Source organism: Protopterus annectens, chromosome 1.part1, assembly GCF_019279795.1.
Source record: "Protopterus annectens isolate FY-2018-M chromosome 1.part1, PAN1.0, whole genome shotgun sequence".
NCBI lineage: Eukaryota > Metazoa > Chordata > Ceratodontiformes > Protopteridae > Protopterus > Protopterus annectens.
Genome location: NC_056726.1, coordinates 986647145 through 986669778, shown reverse-complemented (window position 1 = coordinate 986669778; position 22634 = coordinate 986647145).

The window sequence follows — 22634 nt, the reverse complement described above, 5'->3', positions numbered from 1 at the left end:
CAAGGCATTTTGCACAATACCCCACATGGGCATTGTTGACAAACTCAGGAGATTAGGTACAAACTCATATGTGACATGATGTATAGTCAACTGGCTCACAGACAGGACCAAGGAAGTTAGAACTGGGTAGTCCACCTCTACAAAGAGGCCAGTCAGAAGTGGAGCCCCTAAGGGATCAGTCCTTGGCTGCTCCTTTTTGACATTTACTTCTCTGACATCAAGGCAAATGTCAGTGGTCTCTGGCTGACTAAAGCTGCAGATGATTGCAAATTGGGAGCTGTCATTGAATCTCATACTGACACAAATGTTCTCCAGGAGGGGCTGACACAGACAAACAATTGGTCTCAGAGCCATGGACTAAAACTAAATGCTACGAAATGTTTAATAGTATCCTTTGGGAAGTCATCCATCCATGGTAACTATCATATTGACAACACACAAGCAATTCCAGAGGCTCTGATATGTCATATTTTATGCTATTTAGAAGGCATCCTGGGATATTGTCTGGGCCCTTTGATGCAGTGTTATTTACCTGTTCCCTAGTGATAGCAGGGGAGTTATATTTGATGGTATTTCCTGAGGGAAGATTGGGGGGGGGGGTAAACTTGGAGCATAATTTGTCAGCCAAGAGGTTTGCTATATCTTCTGGCTAAGTACAGGTGGCTTAATTTACAATGAGCTCTGCACACAATTGTGTATTGCCTTTAAGGTTGTGAACATAGCTAAAGAATGCCTTGTGGTTCTTCTTGGCCTGGGAGGCTAAACTCACCTCAAGTTTAGCTTTGGTAGACTTTATCCTCTGAGATGTTTGTTTAGTTTGATGTGAGTCCTTTTATCCTGCTGGATGCTGCACCTCCTAATTTTTGCCAAGATTTTCTTCCTTCTGTTATACAGCCTATTGGTTTTGTGATTCCACCAGGCTGGCTTGTTTTTTGAGATAGTTTTCTGAATGATACAAAGTCTGAAACTCAAATGTCTGTTAATATTTTGTGACTTTAATCCTCAATGATTTGCCACATAACCATAACTTTATGCAAGATGGACCAAAAATATGGGGCAAAAATCTGGACATTCTGCAAAAATCTGTACAGTTGACAGGTATGACTGAGATTCAGAAATTTGCTCCACACTTGCCTGACCTAGACATTTTTGAAAAAGGATTTAAGGTCTAACTCTTTTCCTCCAGTGCAGCTGTTTTGAGTGTGTGCCTTTAACTCCCAGTGGGTGTGGCTTGAGCCTTTAAAAAATGAAGTCATCACCTTACAGTTCCAGCAAATACTCATTGACAGAGCTCAAATACCAATACAGTCGTGTTTGCCATAGGGTTACCACCTGTCCCACTTTGCGAGGGACAGTCCCTCTTTGGACAGTTGTGTCCTGACAAAAAAATTGTAAAAATGGCAAATGTCCTGAGATTTTAGGACAAAATTATTTCCTATATTTTATGTAATAGTTGCATAAAACAGTTATTCTGTATCTAAAATACCTAAATGTTATAAGAAACAGAATAAGCAACTAAAATGCTACAAGAATAAACTTTTATTTAGGCAAAAAATTTAAGTTCTAACCTTTTTACTGATCGTGGGTATGTGTCGGCCTGTAAAATCTGATATTTGTACCAAAAATGTCCCACTTTGGCCATTTGAAAAGGTGGCAACCCTACTGTATGCTTCAAGATGAAATATCCTGATACCCTGTTTGTAGCGTAATTTTGTGATTTTTAATGCAAATATGAATAAGTAATATTTGATGCCTAGAGGCACAGTAACAGGTAACTGCAGAAATGCCTGGAGATGCACTCGGCTGTAACGAGTTAAGGAAATGGCAAGGTGTAAATGGTCATTAGGATTAGTTACATTATATTTATATGAAATTACAATCCTATTATCCTAAAATAAAAAGACAGGAAAATATTCTGTCTTAGTATAGAAACCTTGGAGCATAAACAGAATGTTAGATTGTTTCTACTGGTAATATAATTTGTGATATTTTTATTAAAATCTACGGTTATTCTCACTTAAAAACCTCATCATTCTCCAAGGCCAAGAACACTACTCAATGGGTTCCGACACTATCCCAGGATTCCTCCTTAATAGCATGAAGCAAGAACTATCAGGACCGTTAGAAACACTATTTAACCCCTGCCTTCTAATAGGCTTTGTGCCAAATGAATGGAGGACTGAAGTAGTTATACCACTGCACAAGTGTGGGCCACCCACAGACCCAGGGAATTATCAACCCATAAGCCTAACTAGCCTGATATGTAAAGCTATGCAGACAGTACTCATGGATACCCTAAATGACAATATAGGGAACCTTCAGACATTGGCCCAAATCACAAATCAGTTCAGTTTTTGTCAAGAGCAGGTCTTGCCTACTCTGCTTGGTGGACTTCTCTAAGAAATTCACCAAAGTGATAAATGAGGGCAAAATGGTGCAAACCACCTACCTCAACATGGGCAAAGCATTTGACACAATATCTCACTTGGGTATTGTAGAAAAGCTCAGTGAACTAGAAATAAACCCCTGTATCACCACTGGATAGCCAGTTGGCTTACAGACAGGATCCAAGAAGTTAGAATAGGAAAGTTTTTTCTCCAAAAGAAGGCTGGTTACTAGTGGTGTGCCTCAGGGCTCAGTGCTGGGGCCACTACTTTTTGGAGTCTACTTCTCTGAGGTGAAAGCTAACATCAAGGGCCTCTGGCTGACCAAGTCTGCAGATGATTTGAAACTGGATGTAGTCACTGAATCTCCCAAGACACAAATATCCTGCTAGAAGGGCTGACACAGACTAACACTTGGTGCCAGGTCATGGTCTAAAACTCAATGCCAAAAAAAGCAACATAGTATATTTTAGGAAGACAAGCACTCCTGCAAACTACTACATCGACAATACCCCACATAAGAGGAGACTCTTTAGTTAGGGACTTGGGAATGCATGTAGACAGTGATCTGGCATTTGACCATCATGTGTCTACTGTAGTGAGAAAATCATTCTGTGAGGCACAACGTATAAGAAGGGTATAGCATCTAGATCCAAACATATCATTGTTCTGTTTTACTTTGCTCTCATAAGACTAATCATTGAGTACAATGCCATCTTTGGTATGTACCTGACCAGGCATATGCAACAAGTGGAGCATCCTCAGGAATTCCTCACAATAAAAGTATACACAGTGGGGAAAACAAGTCCAATGCAGGCCATCTTAAAGCCTTGTCCTTATATTTGGTCTCCTACAGGTTGCTGAAAGGTGATATATTCCTAGATTACAAATCATCCTCTGATCATAGGATCATAGGAAGTTACTAGGCTATTGACCATGAGGCCTTTATAAGCCTAGTCAAGAGTTTAGACCACATTTAGAGAAGTCAGCACCCAATGCCCCTGTCTAGCAGGCACACGGGTGGAATCCCATGGGTGTATTTTCTGTTTCCCATCCAGTTATTTAGGTTGCACTTAAAAAGGGGTAAAGAGGTACTCTATTTGACATGGAGAGGGAGTCTATTCCACAGATGGGGGAGTCTCTGGGATACAAATCTGTCCTGCCAACAAGTCTTATTGATGTCACATACCTTTAACTCTACTGCTCAGGCTTCTAATAGTCATACCTATGTAATAACAAGAAAGCCCTAAGCACATTGCAACAGAAACAATGCCTTTAGAATAAAAATTAAATCTGTCTGTATTTTTATATTATATAGTAAATGCTCTAACAAGGCCACGGTGGTACGACAGTAGTGTTGTTACCTCACAGCAAGAGGTTCTCCCGTTCGATTCTCGGCTTGGTTTGGGAGTGCTTTCTGTGTGGAGTCTGCATGTCCTCCCCGTGGTTGGGTAGCATTCAAAAGACATGCATGCGTAAATGGGTGTGCCTTCATTGAAGGTTGGGCGTCGAGCTGGCACCTCGGCGTTTCATAAAAATCTACTGCCAATCATTAGCGGACCGGAGTTCTGCTGAAGCGACCCCTTACCGGGAAAAGCCAAAAGACAAACAGCATCGTAAATGCTCTAACATTATATAGGGTCCCTGTGTGTGTGTGTGTGTATGTGTGTGTGTGTATATATATATATATGTGTGTGTGTGTGTGTGTGTATATATATATATATATATATATATATATATATATATATATATATATATATATATATTTATATCTGCAAGTGGTTACACATATAAGTGCCAGAACTTTTACTTGTAGAAGGTATAGAAATAGTGGTGTTCTCATGTTGTAACAAATGCTTTATGCTACAGTTTTTCTTACACTCAGAAGTAGAATGACTTCCAACAACATTAACTAGGTCATTACTCCCCTCAATAATTTTCCATTTGTTAAAAATAATGTTTTTAATTCTAAAACTATCAGTGGACATATCTAATGTACAACAGGTTGCCATATATGAATTGTATATAACTGGCTTGATTGAATTTTTTTTATCAAAACTTGTTATTAAAATCGGTCCAAACTTTCCCCATCTTTTTGACCTAATCTCCTCTGCAGAACTTTGTAGCATATTCAGTTTATATCTTCTCTCTTTAAACAAAGATATTATGAACAAAATTTCTTCTTCAAAATCACCAGCTAAACTAGTGCTCATTGAGGCCTTTATAAATTGATCCCAAGGAATATTGTTTTTAATAAATTCTGAGTAATTGCTTTGATAATGGCTATAAAAGTTTGAAAAAGTGCTTTTGCAATACATTTTACTCACAAACTTCTTTGTTGTAGAGTTTCAAGTCAATATTACATCAAGATAACAAACTGAATTACCTTGGTCCCCCATCACAAAATTTAAAAAGCTGAAACTCTGATTTAAACTATCAATAAAATTAGAAAAATTCATAACTCTCATCTTGAAAAATAAAAAAAAATCATTGACAAAGTTTCTATAAAAGACTATATATATTCTTTGAATAATTAATATTATGCAAAACTTCCATCTCCCACATCCTAGTACCAGGCTCACAAAAGCTGGAGTTACAGTCGAGGCTATCACTACACCATTTCTTTGCTTATAATATTTCTTATTAAACAAGAAGAAATTATTGTCTAGCAAAATCTCAAGTAGTGCAGAATAAAAATTAATAGTGCTATAGTCTGTGTTAGTATATTTGTTTAAAAATAACCATATATTATAGAGGTAAAAAGGGACATTATAGCTACTGTTAACAAGTAATTGATACCTTCTTGATATTTATAATTATCGCTAAAGACTCTAACATTATCTAAAATGTCCCATGAATCCTTCATATATACGAAGGAAGCCGTTGAAATATTGGATATTAAAATGGAATCAAAAACAGAGATATTCCTTCAGTACTTCCATTTGGTGCAGACCCTATGGGACTAAAAGGCGGGTTAATAGAATTTTTGTGAATTTTAGGTATGCCAAAAAGCACACCTACCTTTGGATGTTCAACCAACAGAAACTTATAAAGTTTTGAAATTCATTTCACCATTCATCAGAAATTCATAAAAACAATTATGAATATATTTAAAATGTTTTTGTACTTCAAATAAAGTTATTTCTAAATAATTGTCTTTGTTAGCCAATTTTTCTTTTATGGCTTTAATGTAAGTTTCAGCATTCATAACTACCAAAGCTCCCCTTGTCTGCCTTCATAAACTTACGATGTTTTAAACTTGTAATTTCTTTCAAGGCTTTTCTTTCATCATTATTTAAATTATAATATGGTTTACAGTACTTTTCTTTCAACACCTGCCTGAGAGCCCTTTCACAAAATTGCTCAGACTTTTTTATGGTATGATGTAAAGTAGGTTTATACACAGACGATTTAATAAAACAACCATTTCTAAAGTGCATAAGTTTTACCAAATCATTTAGATGAAGTTTTCTGGTGAAAAACTTTAATTCCAGGATGGTCTTACTTAAATTTGCCCTATGACAGGAGATGAAACTCAGTAGGTACTGATCAGCTGCCTGGTTTAAATGAAATTGTCAACAAACCTGCAGTTAAAGATAGGGTTAAGAAGGCACTTTACTAATTAGTTAGTTAGCTGTGCTAATTTAAGTGTATTTAAAGGAGTTTTACAGTTTTGTAATTATTTCTGAAGAAGTCATTTTTGTTTGACAAAAGCATGGAATAAAAGTTTTGTGACACTAAAGTGCCTCGGCAACTTATTTCTCTGACATACCAGTGTTTTTTTTTTTTGGGGGGGGGGTTAATTAACCAATAATTCATTCATTCATTCCCTATCTCAATCCAAACAATATGCCAAGTCAGAAATGAAACTGAGTAAACTGAAATAAATACAGGACATAATGTTAACAAAGCACACACTTCTGCCACAGTTTGATAGCAAGAGCCCTCCCAGCTCCCTCAGATTGAATGAGATACATTTTCTGTGAAATGTGTTTCTCTTTCATTCACTATGTGTGACTGTGGACTTAGTAAACTTAAGTAATGGAAGTGTAAGGATAAAGCACCATATATTGACTGTGCAGGGGAGCTTGTCCCCCCAAAAAAAGAACTTCCTTTTATAGTATATTTGGTATAATACATTTTTTTAGTTAAACACAATTCTATTAAATGAGTTTTCATTCATATTTGTTCAGATATTTTTGATTCGGTGAAGCATCATTCAGTCAAAACAACCACATTCTTCTAATAGGTTCTTTGGCTAATGACCCTTGAGGATCTTTAGAAACTCAACCATCCATTCCCATGAAGTTTTTTTTTTGCCCTTGTAATTTAATGTTACACATTTCAATAAAGGATGGGGTGCTACTCCAGAGATGCATTTGGAGTTCCCATTAATTTGTCTAGATTATGTATGAATAGAGTAAGAGAGGCACTTTGCTTTATGTGGAGAGGAACGTAATTTCAAAAAAGAATTCTAGGTGATACATATCTATCTCTCTAATATGTTCTACTTATGTTGCAGAAAAGATTAAGATATTTTGAGTGGGTGTTTGTGGCACCACTGGACTTGTGAATGTGAAGTAGGTCTGAGAAGACGGACTCAGTCGAGGCTCTGTTCATGAGTCAATGGTCATCCATCAGCAGCCTATACGATATCAAAAACTGGCACAAGGCTTTGAGATGATCACTGTAATTCTTATGATTTAGATCCTTGATTTTCCTGGTGAAAAAATGCAGTGGGCATTCAAGTTGGGAAAAGTAGTTGGACAGATATGCCTGTTTTTCCTCTCTCTCTATTTCTCTGTATGTATGTATGTATATATATATATATATATATATATATATATATATATATATATATATATATATATATATATACATACATATACTCTTACACACACACTTACATACAAACATGCTTATCTATCGATTGATCTAGCTGTCTCTTTCTCTCTCTCTCTCCCTCTCCATAAATTAATAGCTATGCATTAATCTCTGTGTGTGTGTATATATATATATATATATATATATATATATATATATATATATATATATATACGGGTCTACGTAAAAATATGAAAAGACTACTTACTCGAATCCCAAATCAACGAAATGTGGTTTCGATATTGTCTTATCAATGATTTAGGATTTGAGTAAGGGGCCTTTCGATACTTTGAAGTACACCCATACATACATATATATATATATATATATATATATATATATATATATATATATATATATATATATATATATATACAGACTGTAGATGGTCTCATGTTGTTGTAAGATGTTCACATGTACTGTTTCACAACACTGCATGGAGTGAAGGTCTAGTGACTAAATAAAACTCAAAGTATAATATTTCCTAACAGTTTTGCCAGCTTTGTCAACTGATTAGTCCTACTCATGATAATTCAGTGTTACAACACACTTCATTTGACAGGAAAAACTATAAAAATATTAAACACTTCAGAATATCAATAAAGATTTTGAAGCAGTAAACAAGCAATAGAAGATGCAGATATAACACTCTGTATTTTGTTACAACGTCAAACTAAAATTTGGTGAGGATCTTACTTACAATTTTGACCTGTAAGATATGGATCCGCCTCATTGTCTGTATCGCTTCTGCAAAACAGATTTAAAAATAGATGGAAAGGCTATAGTGAAATATATGGCTTATTCTACAGCTGCTAATACCTGTGTATCAATATAATGCATGATGACAAAATACATTATGAAAGCAAAATATATTTTTTATCTCTGCATTGAATATGTACTTTGAAAACAGGTAATTGCATAATAAAACTATCAGCTGACTGTTGATTGTAAAAAATAGACTGGGCTGATTTAGAAATCTAGAAAACTATAACAAACAATAAAAATAAACTTGACAACAGATGTTGCAATTTTCATGAACCAGCAGAGGCAGGAGATCTATCCAATGAAACAAATAAAATTTTGATATTAAAATTTTCAGGTTTATTATCCTCACGTTTATGTTGGAAAATTTTGACATGGAAATATATTCATAGAAGTTTTATTACACCATTCCAAATATCAAAATTTAGTAAACCAGAAATTTCTAAATACTTGAGATGTGGTAAAATAACCAAAGCAGATCAGATGCATATATTTGTGGATTGTGAAAGTTGATAAGTATTCGAAGGATACAAATCATTTCTTTAAGGGAATATGGACAGATAAATGTGACTTTTCAAGAGCGACAATTTTGGCAAATGCTCATATATCTTCTGTTATAACTAGCAATTAATATTATATATTCTTCTATGAATCCAAATTTAAGTGTTTTTGTATCTCTTTCCTAATTGCTTGGCACTGGGATTCTGGTATCTGATATGGTAGCAAACATACTTTCTCACCAGGCACAGTGTCTGTGCAGTGCTGAATTAAACCAGTTCTACTAAGCAACTGTAAGAATATGTCCTTATTCTTGATTTACAGATTCTTTTACCTCTTATTTTTAGACATATATAATCTCCTCCTTTCTGGCTCAAATGTTTCAGATGCACTAGTGCAACTGTTCAGATTCAATTTTTCTTGGTTGTCTCACCTTCTAATGCACTTCACTTGTACTATAATTTCAACAATCCCTTCTGTTTGAAAGGAGACTATTTTCTACAGTCGGAATAGACACAAGTACTTTATCCCCTGGTCTGACTTCTTTGGGATGTGCATTTTTATCATATACTCTCTCTCGTCTCCTGAGCTGTCTCCATGTTTTATTTAAAAAGCATTATACTCCTGGAGTTCAGAAACTCTATTAAACTTTTAAATGAGATATTTCCTTCTACCTGTGTCTCTTTTGCAACATCTATCCAACTTCAGGCATGTCTGCCATATGTAGTAATTCAAAAGGCATGAACCCACTTGATGCTCAGATTACTTCTATTTCAGCAATGAACACATGCAGTGGTAGTGGTCCCAGATTCTCCAGTCCACTTCCATAGTCTTCTGTAATTTTTTAGCAAAACACTCAATTAGCACATCTCTTTGGAAGTAATGTACAAATGTCCTAAGCTGTCTTATTAAAAAATATATATATATAGCAAAGTTTATGCATCATTCTGCACATGAATACAATACCCTTGCCAGTAACACCAAAATGTATATCTGGTCATTGATAATTTCTTGGGCAGTCCCTACACTGGAAAAAACAGTATAGTTATTTTGCTATGGCCTTTGCATTGACTCTTCATAGCATAAACCACCAAAGTGGAGGAAAACAGTGCTGAAAACCACCAACGAATAAAAACTGATAAGACACCAAGCCATTACTGTGGAAAGATGAGACTTGGATCCGGGTATTGAAACTTTAATAAACGTCTTAAAAACAACAAGAGAACATTAACATTTTAACGCATTCATTGCATTTTCATCCAAAACTAGCCTTCACCAGATGTAGAAAAACGTACATAGGAAATAACACAGTACATATGCCCTACTACCCATAATTCAGTCCAAGATAAATTGAATCACATTAAATTAATTAATTTGACCTTTCCATAATACAAAACAATTAGTGTAAACCAATTAGTATCAGTATAACAAAAACCTATGTAATTTAATTTCTCTGAATATTAATGTCAAAAAACTATTATTAAAATCTCTAAAATAAATAAATGTATAAATATCTCTCCCTCTCACTCGCACTCTCTCTATATATATATATCTATTTATCTATATATATATATATATATATATATATATATATATATATGTATACACACACACACACACACACACACACACACACACACACACACACGTATAAAAATAGCAAGCCATAGAAACCAACCCACCAAAATCTAATAAATTCATAAATCCTGTGTGGAAAAAATAAGAATAAAAACAATTAAAATATGTATAAATATAAATATATATGCACAATCATTATCCTACGATCTCCATCTAGTGTCCAAAATCCATTATTACACTTAATAAAATACAAACAGCTGAAAATCACATATATAAACAGTTCTCAAAGGTAAAATAAACACGTGTGTATTTTTTTTACATGTTTTAAAATATCATACCCTAGTTTCCCTCAAGTTTAAAGCTGGAGCTATAGATATGTATTCATTAAGCCCAGGTAGCTTATTCACTTCTAAAATAAGCTGACGATATAATTCCTTATACTCGATTTTTGTCTCCCAAGGTCCACCCCTGGCATGAATAGAAACTTCTTCCAACACAAAAAACTGGAACATACAAGAATTATACTTTATTATATGTTTATATAACAGATTTTGTTTTCATTTTTACTCATAACATCATAGTCATGCTCATAAATTCTTCTGAGCTTGTGTTTGTTCTTTCCTGCATAAAAAGCTTCACATGCCCCACATAGATTCATAGGTTCATAGATTGGTACTAGGCTAACTGCTATTGCGAGCCATTTTAAGCCTAGCCAATTATTTCTTGTGAGACTCAAACCCTGCACCTTGTGCTTGTAAGGCAAACACCTTAACCATTAGGCCACCCTTCCTATATAATATATATATATATATATTATCCCCCAATGATTATAGTTGATGTGCATCTTTCTACTAATATATTTACTTCTACTGTTAATATACACACCTTTACTGTTTAAAATACAAGGACAATACGAACAAGCTCTACATTGAAAAGTTCCAATGTGTTTGTATCTTTCTTTTTTGAGGGTGCTGTTACCCCTATGTGACACTGAATCAGGACAAATGGTGACTGATGAAATAACACCCTGCCTCATGAAACATGAAATAAAAATTGGCTAAAAGGCCTGTGTGTGTGTGTGTGTGTGTGTGTGTGTGTGTGTGTGTGTGTGTGTGTGTGTGTGTGTGTGTGTGTGCATAGAGGGAATGAACATCACCCAGGTCTTGGATGAGGGGAAATCTGTGCATACAGCCTACCTAGACTTAAAGAGGGTGTTAGACACTATCCTCCACTCAGGCATCATTGACAAACTCACCCAGCTAGGTATCAACCCTTATATCATTACATGGGTCGCTAATTGGCTCACTGATAGAATCCATCTAGTCAAAATCAGGCAACCCACCTCCAACAGCAGACCTGTATCCAGTAGTGTTTTACAGGGATCAGTCCTGGGATCTCCCTCCTGTAAGTCTGTATTTGAACACTCCTCCTGGGTCCATCTCATTTGCTCACGTAACCGAGTACAGTGAGATCATATTCTGAGTCTAGTGTTCACTCTACTTAATACAGAGAGGAGATTTGAGAAGGCCAACCCACTTAGGTTCTTCCTTCCTCTCACCTTGCACTTTACTAACAAACAAAAAAATCACTTTATTCATCTGCTCTTACTCTATTTGTGTTTCCTCCTACTTTTTTATTTTATTTTTTATTTAACATTTGTTGACTTTATTTTGCTTTTCTTAAAAGTACTCACTTTTATTTATTCTGCTGCATTTGTTATTGCTTGGTAGTAGCCTGATTAAATTGTAACTGTTATTCTAAGTCTTTTGGTTTAAGCCCTTGAGCTTCATATTGGTTGATTTACATTAAGAAGGTTTGTGGTCTGCACTGTTGTGGCAGGACAGGTAGCTTACATCCATCTAAGCTGGGAATTGCTGATTGAAGGCTCAGTGTCTGCTATTCTAAAACTGTATTAGTTCTCATTTAAGCATTTGGGCTTCAGGCCAGTTATTCTACATTAAGAAGGTTTGTGGTCTGCACTCTTGTGGGAGGAGTGACAGAATTCTGCCCTTCTGAGCTGGGAATTTCTGGTCACAGGCTTATTGTGCCTGCTTATTTGAACAGTTTCTTTCTGAAATTGATGCACCTTGTTGCTGTAGCATAGACCAGATTCAGGCCTGCTGAATCTAGCTTTGTTTGTATAACTTGAGCACTGATCCAGGCCATCTTTTTTAGAGAAGATTCCCCTGCACCCTAGCGGCAGGAGTGTGCAGTTAGAGCTTGTCTGATTGAAAACTGCTGGAACAAGGCTCAGTTTTGAGCTTTTTTCTGGTTAATTGGGTAACTTGTTTAAACCAGTTTATTCATTTTCTATTGTTTTATATATATATATATATATATATATATATATATATATATATATATATATATATATAATTGCACTTTATTCATCTGCTTTTACTGTATTTGTATTTCTTCCTACTTGGAGTAGTCTATTTAGCTTGTTGTTTATATTGCCCAGCATATACTATGTGCAAAAAAACATATTAAACATTAAAGCGTAAATTTTATGAGCATATATACAAAAGAATAAAAAAAATGCTAATCTCTGTATAATATACACACAGTGAAGTATGCCCTACAGCTAAATACCAGTTTTGTGTGGTGTTAATAAAAAAAGAGGAGGGCCAGGCATGGCAAATAAAAAAAATTGGAATGGAAACTTAGATGCAGATTTTGAGATCAATCAAGAAAACACTGGACAAAAAATGATTACATCTCTACCTAATTATTAGCTTAAGGCTATTAGTATATAACTTGTTTAGTTTTTTTTATATACTATACAAGTTACATTTATTATTTCTTTGTATATCAACTCAACTTATAAAAGTTTCTATGTCTTGGTTTTAATGTATTTATATATATATATGTATATATATAATATATAATAATTTATTTTTTTTAATTTTACATTTTAGTTTTGTCCTTTTGTAAAAAGGCTTCGATTTGATAATTATTCAATTATTATTCAATCATGTATATATGTGTATATACTCAGGGACCCCTCCCTCTTTTGAAGTGATAAGTTGCATAGCAGTATGAATACAAGCAAATAATATGCGTTAATTTTGGATTAATGGCTTTATTGAGTTTTTTATTTGGTACTGCATTGTGCATTTCTACTATTGTATTTGCGTTTTGGCGTTTCATCCCTCACTGGCTTTGTTTTGTTCTGATTTCTTCCTACTTTATTACTAGTGGCATTGACTACAACTCTGATCTGAGATATATAACAATAAGTATCCTTTTCTGTGCATTTAAAGTGTACTTTTGATTGTATCAGCTTTATTTTCTGAAAAAACAAACAAAAAAAAAATATATATATATATATACTTGTTTCCCACCTTTCTAAGCTAGTATAGTCCAGTTTTCAGGTTAGTGCTGAATTCAGGGCTGTATTACAAATCTCTGTGTTTGCTTATGCCTTACTTGGATAGAAGGATGTTTTTCTGATCACCTTTCAGAGAGGGGAGCTTTGAGCAGCCTATCTGTGTGTGGAGGAGTGGTTTCAGCCCAGAAATTAGTAGTTTATTGGCCATTTTGGGCTAATTTCTATCTCTTTCATTTCCCTTCTATAAAAACTGCATTTGCCCAGTTTTGCTCGCCGGGCAGTGCAGGTTAGCTAGGGTATAACTATTCCCAGCTCCACAAAGTCTCCTCTTCAATTTATCCCTTGGAACTAGACAAACTTTCAACTTAAGCACTCAAGCCATTCATTTTTCAGTCCAGCACTTGCTGAAAACTCATAGCAAGCACTTATAAACCCTAGCACTAGACCCCCCTATACTGTACAGAAGGACAAGGCTCTCTAGTCGACCTTACCAGCCATTCAGTAAAACAGTTCACTGTACCTATCCTGGCATGTCCAAAGGATAGTTTCAGGTGTACTCTCCAGTCCAACTGTTGAATCTGGGAATGTTGATGTATTGTTACAACTGCCTCATGTACACAGACAACCCTCTCCTCCTACCACCAAACACTAATACATGCAAGAGATGCAATTATGCAGCCAAACTGGTGGCTAAGCTCTCTCAAGAGGAGAAGGGAAATACTTGCATCACATCACCAGTCTCACATAGACCCATTAAACCAGCACCTGCAAAAAACACACATAAATACATGAAAACATACTCGGAGGCTCTAAATAAAAATTTGCAAAAGCAACAGAGACCTCCAAAGCAGACATCCAAGCAACCTCCACCCCAACACAAACCATGAAACACATCTTCACAAAACCAGTGTGCCACACAATCACAGCCCACAGGCAAAATAACCCAACATACTAGTAATAGGTGACTCTATAGTCAGGCACACTGACATCCCACTCACTAGGCTGAATAAGGAGAAGGTTACTGTTAGTTGCCTGTCAGGTGCCAGGATCCACCAGATAACACAAGCACTCAGGTCACTCCAGAACAAGTACAAATACGACTCTCTCATTGTCCATGTTGGTGTGAATGACCTGAGCTGTACCTCCCTAGACTACATGAAAAGAGACATGGAAGAGCTCTCTAATCACGTAGCAAGGCCAGTATGACCCTGACCTAGAGTAGCATTCTGCCCTCACCAAGAAAGATACCACGGTATAAAGAAAAAATTGTCAATTTCAACAATTGGCTAAGTTTCTGGTGTCATTCAAGGGGGAATCCAATGTCTATCTGCCTGAGATGACATGCTCGACAATCCACATGGTTTCGCTAGAGACAGCTTGCACATGTCACCCTTAGGCTTTCGAATATTGGCCAAGGCTCTTGCCACCCCCATAGTGCCTTTTTTAGGCAAAGTTCAAAAGACAAACCCAGCACCATAAATAGCACAAGTAACTAGAAAACTGAGGGTATTGCTACTCAGTGCAAGAACTCTAAACCTCAAAATGCACACACTCAAGGCACTCCTCAGTATGGAGAAAATCAATATATGTGCCGTAACAGAAACCTGGTTTAAGGTGCCAGGGAGCACCCCAGCACTACCAGGCTACAACTCATACCATACATTTCTGCTACAGAACACGGACCAAAATACAAAAGGCGGGGGCATATCCATATTCCTCAAGGATACCCACACCTCCAGGTTAGTGGCACAGAACAATGCTTTAGAGATCATCCACGTGCAACTAGCAATGGGCAAAACTGCAATTCAAATTGCAGCTTGCTACAGCTCACCCACCATGTCCCAGGACCCCTATTCCACATTTCTGGAAACATTGGGAAAAATAAAGGTCCTACCAAACACCCTAATATTGGGTGATTTAAATTACCCAACCATTAACTGGGAGAACTACTCAAGTACTAACTCCCTTGCCCAACATTTCCCAGAATTTATAAACTGAAACACGCTGGATCAACTGGTCAACATTCCCACAAGTGGTGACAACATATTGGACCTGGTCATCTCCAACATGGGCGACCAGTGTTCCACACCGGAGGTCAACCCCTCGCTGGTTAGATCTGACCATAAACAAATCACTTTGGATAGCCACATTTCCCCCCCACCCCCCAAATCAAGAAAACCATCATGAAAATCTTGTCAAAAGCAAACTTCACGTTACTTAAGACCGAGGTGGAAAGTTTCAAAGCCCCCATGCTAAAGGATAATGCTGTCCAAGCTGCAAAATCCTTTACTAATGCATTCTATGGGCACCTACAAGAATGCATGGATCGTGCTATCCCAAGCAAAACCAAGACTCACTCCTCCAAGAAATGGAAACCAGTCTGGTGGACCCCTGCCATAAACAAGCTATACAATAGAAGGAGGAAACTAGTACAGAAAAGAGTAAAATCCCAAGAAGGGAAGACATCCCTGATCAGTATCAGCAAGAAACTATGATCCCTCATAAAGTCTTCCAAGGCGAGCTTCGAAAGAAAAATTGTCAAGGACTCCAACGATAACCCACAAGGCATTATTTAGCTATGTCAAGAATCTAAGTGGCCGTGCTCAGATCTGCTCAGAGTTAGTGCAGAATGGCACAAAGTACACTGAACCGACCGATATCACCAACATCGTGGCAGACAGGTTCAGTGCAAACATCAACTCCCTCTCACTCCCAAAAGGGCCCATAACCATACCAGAAGAATGTAGATCCCCTGAAATCACAGACACTCAGGTTAAAACAGCCCTCTCCAAAGCCAAAAACACAGCATCAATGGGACCAGATGGTGTCCCAGGATGCGCCCTACATGAGCTCAAAGATGAACTAACCCCTCACCTAAACACACTGTTCAAACTCAGCCTCTCCACAGGCTACATACCCACAGAGGGGCACACAGCAACAGTTATTCCACTCCACAAAGGTGGCAACAACCTCGGAAACGATCACCCTATAAGTCTGACTAGCTTGGTCTGCAAGGCTATGGAGTGCATCATCATCATGGAACTCATTAACAGAGACATTGGGAACCTCGAAACACTGGACCCTACCCAGTTCTGCTTTGTTAAGGGGAGATCATGCCTCCTGAACCTGGTGGACTTCTTTGAGACAGTTACCAAGGCTATAGATGAGGGAAAGATGGTGCACACAGCCTACCTAGACCTCGCAAAGGCCATCGACACAATTCCCCATTATGGTATTATAGACATGCTCACCAGCCTGAACATAAACCCTTACGTCACAAGATGGGTTGCCAACTGGCTCATGGACAGAACCCACATGGTGAGTGTTGCGGGAGCTAGTTCCTACTCTAAACCGGTTACAATTGGCATACCCCTGTGCTCAGTCCTAGGACCCCTCTTGTTCTGCATATACTTCTCAGAGGTACAGGCAAGCACAGGAGGACTATGGCTGACCAAGTTCGCAGACGACTGCAAACTAGGGGCTAAAATTGACCTCCAGCTGACACAGACATCCTCACTGAGACCGATACCTGGTGTCAAAATCATGGCCTCAAGCTAAATGCCAACAAGTGCATAGTCATCCCCTCTGGAAAAAAACAAAGTACCCACAAACTGCCACATAGGTGGTAGTCCCATAAATACGGAAGATGTATTAAGGGATCTGGGGACCCAAGTAGATAGTAATCTCTCCTTTGATAATCACATTGCCAAAGTGGTTAGAAAATCCTTCTATGAGGCCCACCTAATCACAAAAGAGTTCGCATCCAGATCAAAAGAGGTCATTGTGCCCCTCTTCTCATCACTCATCAGACCCATCATAGAGTACAATGCCCCATTTGGGATGTACCTTACAAGACACCTGCAACAGCTGGAAAGACCACAGAAGTACCTCACCAAGAGGATCACTGGCCTCAAACAGATGCCCTATGCAGCTCGAATGAAGAAACTCCAGGTGTACTCGGTTACATACCGCCTACTCAGAGGTGATCTCAGCCTGACATACAAGGCCATGTCCAACACAGAACTGATGGACATGCTCCACCTAAAGAAAACCATATCCCCTCGAGCCACATGCTCTAGGGATGTAAACCTCACCACAACAATAAATAGGACATGCTGGAGGGATAGATTCCTGTCCCAGTGACTTCCCATGCTTTGGAACAAGATTCCAATCTACATTACGCAGAGCTCCTCACTAAAACTCTTCAGGAGAAACCTTGACGAGTGGATGGGAAACAGAAAGTTTACCCTGGGGATCACTTCAGTGGCTCTGCTGGACAAAGGCACAGGGAACTAATCTAAGGGGGCGGCAAAAGCCAACACATTCTGGCTAGGCTTATAAATGCCTTCAAGCAGATAGCCTAGTACCTACCTATGACCCTATGAACCTAGCTCTACTGTTTGTGATCTATTTGTCTGAAGTACAAGCAAAAACTAAAGGTCTATGGCTGACAAAGTTTGCTGATGACTGCAAACTGGGAGCGGTCACAGAATCTCCAAATGATGTCAACATCCTACAAGAGGGTCTTACACAAACAAATGATTGGTGCTAAAGTCATGGCATAAACTCAATGCAAAAAAAAACAATATCATCCCTTTCAGTATGGTTGATGTTACTGCTAATTTCCACATCAATAGCAATACCTTAAGTACATACTCTGGTGAGAAACCTGGGCACACAGGTTGACAGCAAGCTTACCTTTGACCACTATGTCTCCACAGTGGTAAGAAGGGCATTCTATATGGCTCATCTCATAAGTAAGGATATTGCCTGCAGAAAAAAAGAAGTTATAACCTCCCTGTACACTTGTCTGATCAGGCCAGTAATTGAGTACAACACCCCTTTTGGTATGTACCTTTCCAAGAACCTGCAGAAATTGGTGAGATCACAAAGGTTCCTCATAAGGAAAATTCAAGGTCATCAGCATCTGTCCTATGTGAATGGCTTGAAATCACTTGTCGCTTCATTCTGTTTCATACAGACTACTCAGAGGCGAACTCTGGCTTGCATAAAAGGCAATCTCTGACCCTGCTATATTGGAAATGTTACATCTCCATAAGTCAAATGGTACATGGGTTGTTCACTCTAAAGACTTTAACTTGGTATGTGACATTAGCAGAAGCTGCTGGAGGGACAGATTTATCTCTCAGATGTTACCACACCTGTGAAACAGATTGCCACTTCATGTCAGCCAGAGCACCTCATTGGCCCTTGTCAAACACAGTCTGGACATTTGGATGGTTAATCATAAATTCACCCTGGGGGTTCCACCTGTGTCTCTCATGGACAGGGACAATAGGTGCTGATCACTGAAATAAGGAGAGAACTTGCCTAGGCTTGTAAGGGCCCTAGGGTCATTAACCTAGTAACTTCCTATGATCCTATGATCATCCATGACTACTGATATATCTGTACCTATCTTTCTATCTATAGGTTTCAAAAGAAACTGATAAAATGTATAAACTGGATGACAGAGAAATGCAGCTCACGTCAAGTGTATAGACATCACGTCAGGTTGTGATAGAAAGGTCACAGTAAAGTATTCCAATTTGCTTTATACAAATGCACGCTAGTCCTGCAAAGATAATAAGTTGAGTGTTATCATCTCAGCAGCAGGGTCAGTCATTTTTATCTACAGACATCCCTCAAATCCAAAAATTACATCTACATTGTTGATTGCATTCTTCTCAGAAGAGTGCCAACAAATTAACAATAATGACTTAAGTCACATTTCAAAATTGTTTCACACAAGCACACAGTAACCAATGTATTCAAACTTAATTCACAAACACACACACACACACACACACACACACACACACACACACACACACACACACACACACACACCTGAAAAAGGGTGGCCGGTTCAGTTATTAGTAAGCCACAAGCATATAACTGAGTACTATCCATAGATGGATTAGACTGTTTTTAAATTGTCATATTCAAGTCAGACAAAGTGATAATACCTAATCGGTTAAGAGATATGCTGGAGAAGGTCTGTAGCTGGAATTCAGAAAGAGTTAGTGTGAATGGCTTTTGTGCTCACTGTAACCCTTTTCAATAAAAAAGTCTACCCTTTTGCACTAATTTTCTGCTAGTGGAAGCATCAGCAGAGAGGGTCATCCCAAATGCCATGGTAGATGGTAATACGGCAATCCAGGGCAACAGCTAATACTAATTATCCATGTGATCTGCCTTGGAAATGCCTATGGCTACTGATTTATGTTTCCTAGCACGTTTCTTAAGCTATGACAGGCAGCTGAAAAATTTAGCACCGCCAAAAGATGGCAGTCACCAATTAACTTCAATGGAAGAAGTCACAGTGCAAGTAAGTTCAGAGATGTTCACTGGAGACATCGGGGAGCATGTATGTCTTTGGCAGTGTGTTCGCATATTTGTAGGGGTATTATTGGAAGCTGATGAATATGTATGCATGTGTGTGCGTGCTTGCATGTGTGTATGTAGTTGCAGTGAGGGATTAGTTTGTCTGGGTGGTTGCAGTACAAGATTAGGTAGGGGATCAAGAGTGAGTGCGTGCACGTGTGTGTGTGTGTGTGTGTGTGTGTGTGTGTGTGTGTGTGTGTGTGTGTGTGTGTAGTGTCTGTGTCAATGGGATGTATAGTCCTCCCAGTATACTACTATTGCACAGGGTTGAAAGCACTAGTGGCAAAAGAATTGATTCAAATACATGTAAATGAGCTGTCTCTGAATTGCATTTTTTCACAAATTATGTAAATTGACCTAGAGCAGGGAATTTATGTAAGTGCAAGTGATTTTTCTGAATCTCAGGGTCTGAATCTCACTTGCATATTCTGATGTGGAAGGAGAGAGGCAGGGAGAGAATGTGATGTTATCTGTTGGCCAAAACTTTCACAGCAGACAGAACGAGTGTCCCAAAGCTATGATGTTTGGAATATGTGCCACAAACAGAATATTACTGAAGACATGCTGTCATAGGGTATTCCAGAATAATGCCGGAAATGATTTGTTTCAGTTCAAGCCTTAGCATTTTGTAATTTTCATGGTTTATTATACTAAGTTTCTACACGCAGTGTTTAGATACAAGGAGGACAAGTGTTATTAGCATTTTAAGGAGCACATTCTCAGGATATGGTCTACCAGAAAATATAATGCCAGGCAATGGATGTGCTTATTAATCAAAGGATCAAGGGTTTTGAAATAGATTGGTAGTTTAAACAAATTATGGCAAGTCCAAGGTAATCCATCAGTAATGGTTTGATAGTATGGTTCAGACTAAGAAGGATCTCATGGAGGTTCAACGCATACTAACAAAAGAATACTGTTAGACATTAGGTTTGGAAGGTGCGGAATATTAAGTACTTACAAAGAATGGCAAGAATTTTTAAGTGGGTCTGCTTAAAAGCGTAAAAGTCTTGGCATCTTATAGTTGTGATCCCACACCTAGTATCATTCCTATTTTCGTGAGTAGTATACTGCAGAAGTATGAGATTAATCCTATCATTGGATCTATTGCTAATAAGTATAAGGTTCAGAAGAACATTTCCTTGGAATGGTTTCATTACTAGTATCATAATATAGAAGCAACATCAGAGAGTTGTTGAAAAAGAGTCAAAATGAACATAAATTCTAATGTAACCTAAATGTCTAACTGTTGTCTAGCTTAAAGAAATGAAACAAGAGCAAGAGGACAAGCACTGAAAACTGTCCATGAAAGTCAAGCAGAAGCAGTTGTTCTAGGAAATGTATTGGGATCAAATCTTAATAAATACAAGGATCTGATGTACTGGAAGTACAGAGGACATCAATAGAAAGCTATCAGTTTTAAATCATGATGTTAAGTCAAAGGCATGAAATGACGGGTCAGATAAGGATGCAAACCAATTAAAAAAGAACGATGCGTGCAGATGGGTTTAATTATTTCACTTCCTCTGCTGTTCATACAGACGTGTCTGAAACTATTTCACAAAGAGGAGGGGCAGGCTAAGAGAGATATAATCACACCGGCAGAAAGCAAAATCTAAGGCTAGAGCTCAGAAGGAGCTTACTGACTGAACTGACAATATACCGGCTCTAGCTGAAGCTGATGTGTAGAAAGGACTTGTTCAATTTTCCAGGTTTGGAAGAATAATTTGTAAAGAGCAACTCTATACTAGCTATACACAACTGTACAAATATAAAATTGAAAATCTCAATATAAACAGCAAACAGAATGAAAAGTATATCTTACAATGTTTGAAACATTTAGATGATCTACTTGAATTGTATGAAACAGCTCATGTCTCAGGTAGGCATGTGCCTTGCATTGATCAGCGCTCTATCATCACTTAGAATGATAAAACCACACTCACTACAATTCCAGTCTCACATAGACCTACCACGACAGCAAACCAGACACATAAACACACAAAAACATACTCGGAGGCTCTAAATAAAAATCTGCCTAAGCAGCAGAGACCTCCAAAGCAGACACCCAAGCAACTGCTACCCCAAAACAAAACACGTGCAACACATACCTCACAAAGCCAGTGTGCCGAACAGTCACAGCCCTTAAGGCTAAACAACACACCTGATACACTTGTAATAGGTGACTCTATCGTCAGGCACACCGACATCCGGCTCACCAGGCTGAACAAGGAGAAGGTCACGGTGAGCTGCCTGTCGGGCGCTAGGATCCGCCACATAACACAAGCACTCAGGTCACTCCAAGGCAAGTACAAATATGACTCAGTCATTGTCCATGCTGATGTGAATGACCTGAGACGTACCTCCCTGGACTACATGAAAAGAGAAATAGAGGAGCTCTCTGAGCATGTAGCCCAGGCCGGTATGACCCTGACCTTGAGTAGCATCTTACCCTCACCAAGAATGATGCCACAATATGAAGACAAGATGATCAATTTCAACAATTGGCTTAAGTATTGGTGTCATTCAAAGGGGATCCAATGCCTGTCAGCCTGGGATGACATGCTTGACAAGCCATGATGCTTCGCTAGGGACGGCTTGCACCTGTCACCCCTGGGCTTTTGGATATTGGCAAAGGCTCTTGCTACTCTCATAGTGCCTTTTTTAGGCAAAGCTCAAAAGACAAACCCACCTACATAGGTATCACAAGGGATAAGAAACTAAGAGTAATGCTACTCAACGCCAGAAGTCTAAACCTCAAGATGCACGCACTCAAAACTCTCCTTAGCATGGAGAACATCGATATCTGT